Below are 12,559 nucleotides of genomic sequence, written 5' to 3' on the forward strand. Positions count from 1 at the left end.
TACATTCTTAAAAAAGCTACTGTGATTTTTAAAAAGACAATTACTTCTAGGATAAATGACAGATAGATAAGAGATAGATAGATAGATAGATAGAGGCACAGAGCTTTACCAAAAATTTGTTGCCTGATGGAAAAAAGTGCCAGATCCACTGATTTTCACCATTTTACTATGCTTAAATTTCAGCAGATTTTTCACTCAGAAGCAATGCACTTTTTATGATTGCTATAGGATAAAAAAGTGAGTCATTACATAAAATGTTGTATCACTCCTACCTCACTCTAGACCTTACCAAAATTCGGAAAGCATCTGAAAATGGTCAGTGCCAGTTTCAGATGCCAAGTACAGCCTACAGCAGCATTGAACAGGAAAGTGGGAAAGATAGCTGTTGCGTGACTGACATTGAGATGACTGCTTACACTGAGAACTGAATTGTCCAAGAGAACATTCTGTGGATAAATTTGCCACCATAAGATTTAGAATGCATGGGAATCTCATATAATTTTTCATTCCTTCCTTCTCTGTCTTTTTCCTTTTCTTTCTTTCATTCATTTCTCTGAAGTTGAAAAGAAAGTTGGGACCTAAGAACCAGAGTGGCTCCTGGGTAGCATTTGCATTTGCAGAAACAGTACATCTTTTTGGGAAGAGTGCATGTGGAAATTGAGGATCTGGACTTTGATTCCTTAAAGCTATCAATGTCCACATAGCACTTGCTAAGTTTTTATCTTCCTCCAAACATACTGTATACTAAGATGGAAGATAATTTTTCTACCAACCTTAAATTATCTTAGGTTGCCCCCCCAAAATTCAGCAAAATATTAATTAGTAACATCCAACAGACTACGTTATCCTATGGATAGCATAATTTTGAAGTGTTTGTTTATTATTAGAACTTGTTACTTAATTTATTTTGTGGACTTTGTTTAAAAGACTAAGGCTGACAAAATTTTAAAATGGCGAGGTTTGTTGAAAACTCATTTAAACACCTAACAACTAAAGATAGCTGCCTAGTATTTTACAATAAGAGATAGTAATTATGTAGCTGCAAAGTAAAATTCTTTAACTAAGTTAGGACAACAGAAAAACAAAAAGTAACTTTCAGCAATACAACTCAAAAATGTTTCTCCACAAAGTAAAAAAAAAAAAATACCACCTGATAAATTTCAGCTAATATTTATTACAATCTAAATAATAAATTTTTTATAATTAGTGAAGCCATATTTTTAATATTTCCCTTTATCCAAAGGTGACTAATTAGGGTCAAGAATATATTTATATAACATGCATATTTCAGTAGTTAAACCTAAGTTATTAAATGGGAAAGTGATTATATTTTATTTCAGACAGCTTCAGATAAAACTTTAATGCTAATTTATTCTATTTAATATAATCCTGGTGACAAGTCTGTAGTTATCTATACTTAAATCTAATTTATCTCATAGAAATAATTAGATGAAAATAGCATTATACTTCACACCTCTATAAAGTCTAAAGGATTAAAACATATAAACAAAAGAAAAAAGGAAAAAAATTTTAAGGCATTTTATTACAGTAAAGATACTCAACTATATTTTCACACTAAATACTATGCAAGTGTGACAAAACTGATTTAAATTATGTAAATGTACCAGTCTACCTCCACCTTTTCATTCTAATTTTATAGACGATAAAATGACAAATTTAAATTAAAACAGTGATCTACTACTGGAAAAATAATTGTAACTGACTTGGTGGTCATATGTATACATTTAAGTGAATATATAAGAATGTTTCAATATAACACTGACTTGTACAACTTAGTGCCTTTTAATTTGTGGAAACATAACTTGTTTCAACTTTCCACACCAGCAAATGACCCTATTAACAAGAATAATCTTAGACTGATTTAAAGAGATAACACAAATTATAATGACAAATAAGATAGAAATTTATTTCCTATCACATAGAGTGGATGGGAAAGCATCTAAGTATTCAGTTATCATCCATCATTTCTTACACCCCCCATTGGCTGTGTTCTTCTCAGAGTCTAAGTTGTCTCTAGTCCAGTCCTAATTTCAATATCCCTGCTGGTGAATGAGAGAAAAGAGCAGAAAATGCAGGTTTGTCTTTTTCCATAAAAGTAACGAGGTAGAAGTTGCATATACTGTGGCCATGCCTAGCTGAATGAGAAGCTAGCAAATGCAGACTTTAGTTGCATAGCCATGTTCCCAGTTAAAACTTCCAGGACCCTTGGTAAGAAAAAATAATGAGAGTACAGCGGGGAATTGCTCTTATGAAAACTAGTTTTAAGTGGAAAATGATCAAAACTTACTTCAGAATTCTTGCTATTTTCTACAAAGTTGTCCAATTATAACTATGAATATAAATTTTAGGTATGATCAAGTCACCATAGAGATCAATATAAATGTGTGTGTGTGTGTGTATGTGTGTGTAAGAGAGAGAGAGGGAGAGAATGAAAGGGAGTTTCATTTATCGAACTACTAAAAGGATAAAGCAGTCCCAAGGCACAAGTATGGAAGTATATTTTTTACAGGACGCCTCTTGGGAATTTGAATATTCCACTATTAACTTTAAAAATAAATCCTGTCCTACATAATTAGTCAAACAACAAGAACATAAATGAGATCTGAAATATATTGGAAATAACTTTAATAATTGTGCAGTTTTTTTATACTTTTATTTTGCAGTGATTTGAGGGTTATGGAAGGGTAGCAAAGGCAGTACAGAGAGCTTCTATGTAACCTTTACCTGCGCTAACATCCCAGTGATAATAGCTTACATGGCCTTGTGCTGTTGGCTGGTAAATTGACCCTCATACACAGAGGGCAAGGAGAGACCAAAGAAAGAGACAGGCCGCCCAGTATTGCTAGGTGGCAGGTTTAATAAGCAAAAGAATTTAACATGCAAGGCTTGTCTTGGGCAGCTGAAAAACACGTAGATCTCTGCATCTGCCTGCCAGAATCTGAAAAGTTTATATAGCAGCCTTGCCTGGGTTCCGTCACATACACTGTCCAGATGGTCTCAGCACCTTGCTCAAGGCTGTTTCCTCGTAAACAGCTCCTGATGTAAGAACACTGGACAGAGCCGTATATTCCAAGGACAGGGGGAGCGTGGGGAGAAGCATCTGATTATATGCGTCCAGCTCTAGGGTCAACCAGAGGTCATGCCCTTCCTGGATGACCTCCTCCAGCAGGTTCATTTATCAAAACTTAAGAAATTAACTTTACAATACTGTTAACTACAGAATCCATTCATATTTCATTACTATCTCCACTAATGTTGTTTACTCTATTCCAGTATCCAGTCCAGGGTAGGTACCACACTGCATTTATTTATCATGACTCTCCATTGGCGTCTTCTCCAATTTTGATAGTTTCTCAGTCTTTCCTTGTCTTTTATGTATTAGACAGTTTTGAGGAATAAGGGTCGAATATTTTGCAGAATGCCACTCAGCTTAGGTTTGTCTGATATTTTCCATGTTTATACTAAGGTTATGGATTCTGGGGAAGAATGCCAGAGAAGTGATGAACTGATTTCAACACATCATGACAGGAGTATGAGTGCTTACATAACATTACTGAAAATGTTAACTTTTATTCCTTTAAGATGGTGATTGCTAGTTTCTGCAGTGAAAAATATCATTGTTTTCTTTTCTTAGTCTGTATGTTAAAAGTGAGCTAACTCAAGCCCACATTATAGGTAAAGAAGATTAAACTCCATCTCTCAAAATATAGTGAAATGACAGTGACAACTAAATATATTGAAAATGCATTTAAAACTATTTTAAATAAATTTTTTTCAACAAATTGTATGGGTATATTTAAAATAAGAGCTCATAATCATAAATAAAAGTTGGTATTTTATATCACTGAAACAGATTTTTAATTTATTACTAATCTTTTCCTAGACTTTAACATTTAATAAATAGTCGTATTTTCCACTTCTTAAATTAAAATTGCCTTCCACCTGCAATACATTCTTCAAGTATTTCTAAAACTATTACTGGAAATGAGAACCATAAGGTTTTGATGTCAGGCTTTTTTTCCCTACTACTGAGATTAAAAAAACCATGACACCAGATAATAGACTTTATGAAGCATTTAGGAGGTTTATTAAACAATTTAGAACCTTTTATTGTATTTTTTTGAGCTTACTTTTGTGGATACTTAAGGTCCTAAAATATCTTTTTCCTCTTTATAACTGTCTGATCTGTTGCTATTTGATCTGAAATTTTTTTCCTTACAGACATTTATACAACCATTTAGTTTATTAAACCTCAAACTTTAATTCTAAAATTTCTTGGCACTTACATATTTAGAGCAAAAAATCATGTTTTCACAATCACATTCTAATATAAACTATTGTTTTATTCCAACATATACTCGATTGCTGAAATAAAGACGTGATGCAATTTTGACCTCACTTTGCAGCCAAGAGGTTGGCCTAAAGATTTGTGTCATTTTATTATGTTTAAGAACTTTGTAAATTTGTTTTCTCTCATTTCAAATGTGAGTATTGTATAGTAGGCAAACAGGAATTCACACTATTTTCTATTGTTTTCATACAATGTATATTAACAATATATGTATGCCATGTAACCACAGTGATTTCGTAACTGCAGCCAAGTGAAAAAGTTAAGAAAAGTCATGGAACAAGTGATAACCCCAGGCTCCTTTAAATACCTGTGATCTAAAAGGTCATCTGTTGGAAGTGAGTTGGAGAATTTGAAACATCTCAGTAACAATTGGTTTTCCACCATTTTCCTATTTGTGATATAATTATTTCTCTTACATCATTGAAGAGTCTTTATGCCGGGCGTTGAGTTGTGCCGTCCACATGCCTCTTCTAGGTAGCACTTGTTTTCTGAGCTGCTGAGAATGCTGTCGAGCTGAGAGCTTTCAGATACCAGCCAATTTCAGGAGTGCCTTCAATTGCCAAAAGCCAGTTCTCCAAAGAACCTTCCCTTCTTAGGGTGGAATGATTGAAGCAGGGGTACAAAGGCCTTTTTATTTTGATCCAACAGAATTCTGAGGGGCAATTTAGTTCCACACGTTTTTTGGGGGAGATGGCATCAGCTGAGGCTATTATTGGATGTGTTGTGCAGCTTGACCACACCCTCCCCAATCCTGCTTCCTTACCCTCCCTAGCACAGATGTTCATTCCCAATGAACCCTGTGTACACTGGACTTCCCCTGAGTCTGTTGTTCAGCCACCAGCACCTGCAACCCTCATTTGTTGGCAGCTAAATTGGGTCATCAGGTTTTCATTTCTGCCCCTACTGTGTTTCCTATACATGTTGCCTGTATCATGCACATATATTCTGTAGTACATTATTTAGGCAAAAAGAGTATACCATACTGTTTAAAAATATTGGGTAAATATTGTCACTTTGTGTGTCAGACTACAATGCATATGAATTTATTTTGGTAGTTACCCACTAGTCCCTTTATTCTAAACAACTATATCTAATGGTTCAGTTGCAAGTTGAATTATGCAACAAATCTGTGTCTCTGCAAATGGTGTAGTTTGTAATACACATAAAAATGCTGTTGAGCCATCTTGATCTTGCAATTTACATTTTCCCATATTATAAAATAAGAGGGGATAGAAAAAGTGATTAATATGAAGCATACTTGAAATGGGCCTCTTGAGAATTTTATACGATAATTAAGCACTGTGAAAATATATTCTGTTGTTACTCTCACTATAATTAAGAGTGTAAATTTGTGTCATTTTTTTAGAGTCCACATGTGATATCATATATTTGTCTTTATCTGACTGACTTTACTTATATAATAATCTCTAGATCCTTCCATGTTGCTGCAAATGACAGTATTTCATTCTTTTTAATAACAACAAAAAAACTAATCAAAAATGAGCAAAATACCTAAAGTAGCATAAATTAAACAACACTAGATTGCCATTTGTCGCTCATGAAATTTGAAAAACACATATGATAATGTTTAGTGTTCAGTGAAATTCTCACTTTTTTTAACACTATATTCATGGATAGAATTTGTCATATTGTTTATGGAAATCAGTGTGGCAAATCTTTTGAAGAGGATTTATCTAGTCATATACTTTATAATGTATTTCCATTCACATGGACAGAAATTAAGATAATCATTTTAGATTGAGAAGTTTATTCTAATTGCTGGGTAAATTGGATACTTTGTAGTGATTAAAAATAAGCTTAGGAAAAATTTATGTTGAAACTTACTGTTATAATGGAGCATTATAAAAGTAGTCATAAAATTTGATGTTTTACATGGAGATAACAAGTATATATTTACCATCTATTAAGTGTTTGTTTCTAGATTTTTGAGTTTTGGGACAATATTTTGATCTTTATATATATTTTTGTTTTAATTTACAAAGATACCTTAATGGATAGAAAGAAACGTACAAAACAGTTAAAAAACATGAATACAATAACTTCATAAAAAATTAAAGTAATTGTTACATTTGTTGCATTAATAATTCTTTGGTAGCTAAAGGCTGTTACCAGTTAAAAGAGTGGGAGATGAGTTCACTGTGAAAACCCTGTTTCATAGAACTCTCAAAGGAATACACTCTTTGGAAGGTACTTAAGTATAGTTATGTTTTTTACCTACTAAATAGCTGAAACAAATTAATTTACTAACCACTATTGACTTTCTTTTATGTTCAAGACAATTTGATTCAATCATCTACATCTTAGTTCTAATAACTACAAAGCACATAGGAATGAAAGCAGCAAAGAATGTAAGTAATTGGGAAAGTAGTATATTGACCACTAGGAGACACTTACTCTAGTACCAGCTGTGCCTGTAATTAGCATTTAACTCTTCAGAAAATCCACCCACCTGCTCTTGGCCACATTTTTCTCATCTGTATAATGATGAGGTTTGAGTGGAAAATCTCTAAAATCTTCTTCAGCTGTGACAGAGCATGCATGGTTTTAAAAGAGCATTTGGAATGAAAGGGTGATGAGGTTGAATACTCTTAGAATATGTATTGAAATCACTTAGCAGCTGTACATAATGCTTCATTATCTTTTTGTTGTTGTTGTTGTTAGTGACTGGAAGCTGAAGTTCGATTTCCCTACAAATTAGGACAAAGAAAAATGTAAAGAAAAGCCCCACTTCTCTGGATTACAGGTGAGTGTTTTGTTTCTGTTTCGTTTTGAAGGAGTTAATAGTAAAAATGTAAGGGGACTATCTCGATTACCTGCGACATTCGTATTTTCGTAAAATACATCAAATTCTAAGAATTTGAGGAGACTTACAAAGAAAAATGATAAAAGCCATTGCGTATATTGTGAGGTCTTTTCAGGACTGAACGATGTAAACTATTTGTGTCATAAATAAGGAAATGATAAAGATATGCTTCCCCCAAAATAAGGAATTTTGTTGCAGGATGTTGTTTGAACAAAAAACATAATTTTTTATTTTAAAATCTAGTTTGAAAATTTAGCCAACAGCTTAAATACAGAATAGCTAAATCTTCTGGTAAAAATCAAAATCATTTATCAAAGGAAAATGATGTTGAACAAAAAATGTGGGTGTACAACTTGGACTCCTCCTACTACGGAAATAATACAAAAGGAAGTTCAAATTTATCTGGCTGAACAACCTAAGATGCTGTTAATAAAAGCCATGTTATTCCAATTTTTAGTATGATTTTTGAGAGAGTAATTTTATTTACATTTCATAAGCCAATGGAATGCCACCATTTTGGGCATAGTACTCAGAAAATTTTTGATTCATGTGCACAGGTAACCCATTTTTAAAAGACAAAAATGACAGTATTAGGGATACGTGCCTTATGATGCTGTAAAGCAATGTGAATAAAAGAATACACAGCCTACCCGTGAAATACTTTAGCTTCCAAAATTGGATCTAAATTCAAACAATGCTTTTCCCTTCCAGTTTAAAGAAAATATGGAGAAAATATAAACAATAAATGCCATACCTCAAAAAAGTAATCAGTCAAATGCAGAATACCAGACATTTTAGGAAAACTGACCTCATTTTTTCAAAAGCTAATGCCTGTGGGGAAAAAAAAAGATGGCAGAGGGGACAGAAATGTTCTAGATAAAAAGAGATACAAAAGATATAACAACCAAATAGAATGAGTGTGCTTTGATTAGATCCTGATTTGAATGTAAGTTAACTAATTTTATAATACAATTATGGAAAATTGGCTGGATGTTAGATGATATTCAAATATTTTTGTTAATTGTGTTAAGTATGATAATGGTATTGTGGTTATGAAAAACTCTATTATTAGATGTGCATTGGAGTATTTGATGATGAGATAATATGATACCCTGGAACTGCTTTAAAACACTGCAGTAAAATGGGGAGGATGGATGAAACAAGTATAATAGAATGTGTATCATCATTGATGGTGGGTGATGGGAACATGGCATATGTTGCTTTCTCTGCGTTTTGTACATTTGGATACTTTTTATTATGTAAAGCTCAAAGCCAGAGTGAACAGACACAAATACTTGTATTCTAACCAAAAAATGCAAAACTAATTATACTACAGAATTAAAAGAAATATGAGCTCAAAGTGGGAGAGAATTGAAAAGAGACCCCTGAAGAAAAGATATTTCAACACAATTCTGAAAGATGTGATGTGCTTGGGTGTGGCTGTAGATACCTATATCTGTTGATGGATGAAGGAAAACATCAATATAGAGTGGTGGTGGTGTTGTCTTCATTATGGCTTCTATGTTATCCAGCAAGTAAGAGGTCAGATAATTAAGTATAAGGTGGTAGTCAAGGACACAACTGGAAATTTGAAGAAAGTGGATAATACTTCCAACTATGTTCATGAAAAAAAAAATAGAAGTGTCTTGTAGAAAAACATTGTTTCATTGGTTTACAGATTTGCAAGTTAGAACTATAGCCAATGGTCCTGAAAATATAGTGTTGTTAACATAAATAGGCATGCGATTTTTTTTTTCATTGAAGTATTTAGGACGTGTGATAGAGCTGTGAAATGTCAGTGGTTAACTCAATCAGGAATGAGTTTTAGCCAGAGGGACATAATGGAAATTTAACTTGAAGGGGTAAGGACATTTAATATATTGGAAGGAAAGTTATAGAAATGATGCCCATAGAACCTAAACTTTGTGGGGAATAAAATGAAGATAGAAAGTGGCTGGTGAATAAGAGAAATTCCAAGGATCACTGAACTGGAGACATTTATGAGGTCAAGACTTGGTATGTTTGAAGTTACAAAATAATCAAGTTGTGCAATGTGGTTTGAAACTGAGGTATCCAAATGGTTGTTTTATAGGTTTTGTACTTCTGGATAATGACAGATGGATTAAAATGTTGTGTTAACAAAAATATCTGTAGTTGCTTCTCGGTTAGGTATTAACTATCCATGGGACTATGTTACTAATTTAACTTCCTAACAAATGCATTGTCTTATATCTTACAAATCTGCACATTTCTTTAAAGTATTTTTATTGAAGCAATAATTATATGATCTCAATGTAGTAAGTAAAAAATACAAAGAGGTTAAAAGAAAAAATATATGAATATTATATATAGGATATCCCAAGAGAAAATTGTGCTGATTAATTAGTTATATTTAATTTGAGTCCATGTATGATGTTTTACAAGCATTTTAAACAAACAGAATTACTAATATGAAACTAAAGTATTAGTATCTTTTATTTTCAGAAAATTATGAGATGTTGTTGAATGATCTTCAAAAATCTGATTGTTAAGAGCTATGTACTTTTCTGCAATGAATATTTTTGCCAAACATTTCTATTTCCTTAGCTGAAAGGTAGGGTTATAAGAATAAAACTGATTCTGGTTTCTTTTGGAAGAAGGAACATAAACATCTACATTAGACCTTCTGCTTTTTTATCTCATCCACAAGTAAAACACTTAAAAGAAACTGATTATTTTGCTCATCACTGCATTTTAATTGCTTGAGAGGTAGGATATTGACAAGGATAAAATTTTCAAATATAAAATTATATGTAATGCTTAAATTAACAGCTTTAAAAATGCAGTCACTAAACCCATATCAAGACATGAAGACTGAGTTTATCAAAAAAAACATTCATTTTCTCCATAAGGAAAAATATTTCAGAAAGATTAAATCATTTGTATTTGGCCACAGCACTGGTCAGTTGATGAGAAACAACTAACACTGAATTTCATGATGAATAGTGGAGGATATGTGTGGGAGGCAGAATAAAGTCTCCTCCAATGAGATCCACATTTTAATGCTTGGAGCCTATGACTATGTTATGCAACATGGCCAAGTGGGGTTGAGGAGAGGGGCCGAATTAAGTCTGAAGATGGAATTAAGTTTGCTGATCAACTCACTTTAAAATAGATTATCCTGGATTATTTGGCTGGGCTCAACGAATACATAAAATGTGGAAGAGGGAATAGAAGACAACCATAGAAAAGGCTGAAGAGGACTCAGCCCAACATTGTTGGCTTTGAAGATGGAAGAAGCCATGAGCCAAGGAAAGCAGGAATCCTCTAGAATTGTGAAGGCAAGGAAACATTTCCCCTAGAGCCTCAGAAATGACTACAACTATTCAGACATTTTAATTTTTAGCCCAGTGGGATCTTTAGCTGTCAGACTTCTCAGCTACAAAACTCATTTACAAAAAATAATAAATACATGTTATTTAAAGCTCCTAAATTTATAGTAATTTGTCACAGCAGCAGTAGAAATCAAATATGGTATCTTTCCATTATGATGTTAACAATTGCAGAATTTGAAATTTTTTAAATCTCTAATAACTTTTTTGAAATAAAATTAAAGTTGGCAATAATTTTCATATTCTTCAAAAACTCTGACAGGTGAAAATAATTACAATGTAAAAATTACTTTATTACTAGCAGAATTGGTTTCCTTATCAACAGTGTAATAAGAAACATTTGAAAAATTTTTCTTTGAAGATGTTTTAAAAATTATATCTGCTTTCCCTTTCTGTAAATCATGTTTGGTTAGAAGAAAATATGTTAATTTTTACAATGGAAATTGGGAAAGAAATGGGAGATAATTAAATTGTCTGATCTCATTGGGTGAGGGATATTATCCTTGATCAAGCAAATAAATTATCTAAAATACTGTTTTAAAAATATAAACACAGAAATTATAACTGATGCAAAATAATTAGTGGAGAAAACAAGGATGTGGTGGAAGAAGGAACATAAACATCTACATTAGGAAATAAAACTTTAAGTAGAAGATTTGAGGTATCAAATATAAGGTTACATAGTTAATTACTAGAGCAAAATGTACTAACATAAAAACCTACCACACTCAAAGCAAAAATGCAGAAATAATAAAGGTATTTAAAAATACACACAGAAAGTAAAATAAATATAGTATGATAGAATTAGTAGTCATTTTTTATAGCAATAAATACATTGGGCAAAAAATATTTGCTACAATAATTCACTTGAATTAAAAGAACAATATGTGACTATGATCTATTTAAGACACAGGTAGACAAAGTGAATATTATTGTTTGAAAATAAGATTAAAAATAAAATTATACTTGAAGATATAAAATGAAAATAATGAAACTGGGTAATTATAATAATAAAAAAACTGAAAAAAGTAAACTAAAATTATCAAGTAATGCAGAAGATCACTTTAAAATGCCTGTTTGTAATTTTAGTGTTATTTACACCTATGAAACATGTAATGTAGCATCAATTTTATAATTCTAAAACCATAGCAAAATGTATTTTACTGAAATATATTCTGCACACAATAAAGCCAGACAACCTCATTATCCTAGAAGAAAGAAGTTTTATTTTTAATATTTTTGTGTCTTCATCTTGTTTTTGGGAAAAGGGATAGTTTTATTTAATCCAGGAATGCAAGGATAGTGCAATATTAGGAAATCTATCACAGTAATTTACCTCGTTAATTTAAGAAAAAAATAATATTTCCAGTTTCAGAAAAGCTGAAAGTGCATTTATTAAAACATCATTTTCAAGAACTACATATGTATATATGGGGTATTTTCTAACCAAAAAATAAAAAAAAAATCATTTTCAAAACCAGTACTGGCTCCGTTTGGGGAAAATAGAGACATTCCCATTAAATAAGCAAAGTGATGAGAATACTCATGTTGTTATTGTCATTTAACATTGTACAAAAGCTACTATCCAGTTGTTATTAAAAATGAGAAAGGAATTACTGTTATGAAAATACTAATATGAAAACAAAATGCCATTTTTTGCCTATGTGGATTGGTACAACTTCATGAAAGTCAATTTGTTAATATCTACCAAAATTAGAATTACATTTATGCTTTGCCTTTTTAATTCAGAAATTTCACTTTTCAAGTCAGAAATACTTGATTAGGTATATTTATGCCAGGTTACATTGTATAAAATTGATTGTAATAATAAATGACCAGGGATAAAACAAACCTAAATGATCCTTGACGGTTGGCAGATTTAACAAAATAAAAAATAATGCAATGGAACAAAACTTATTCATGTAAAGGAATTGAAAGACAATATTTTTGTTAAAGGAAAAATTTCAGTATGAGAAACAATGTGTACACAAT

General features: G+C 31.9%; 1 long non-coding RNA gene across 4 annotated transcripts in view; it reads left to right on the forward strand.

The window, feature by feature from the left end:
• Window positions 1–12,559, forward strand: part of LOC140700455 (uncharacterized) — a 108,691-nt gene that overhangs the window by 14,798 nt on the left and 81,334 nt on the right. For all 4 annotated transcript variants that reach the window (XR_012078857.1, XR_012078853.1, XR_012078849.1 and 1 more), the window contains exon 2: window positions 7,055–7,136. This is a non-coding gene — a long non-coding RNA (uncharacterized lncRNA). The remainder of the gene's footprint in view (window positions 1–7,054; window positions 7,137–12,559) is intronic.

This window comes from Vicugna pacos, chromosome 2 (genome assembly GCF_048564905.1).
Source record: "Vicugna pacos chromosome 2, VicPac4, whole genome shotgun sequence".
NCBI lineage: Eukaryota > Metazoa > Chordata > Mammalia > Artiodactyla > Camelidae > Vicugna > Vicugna pacos.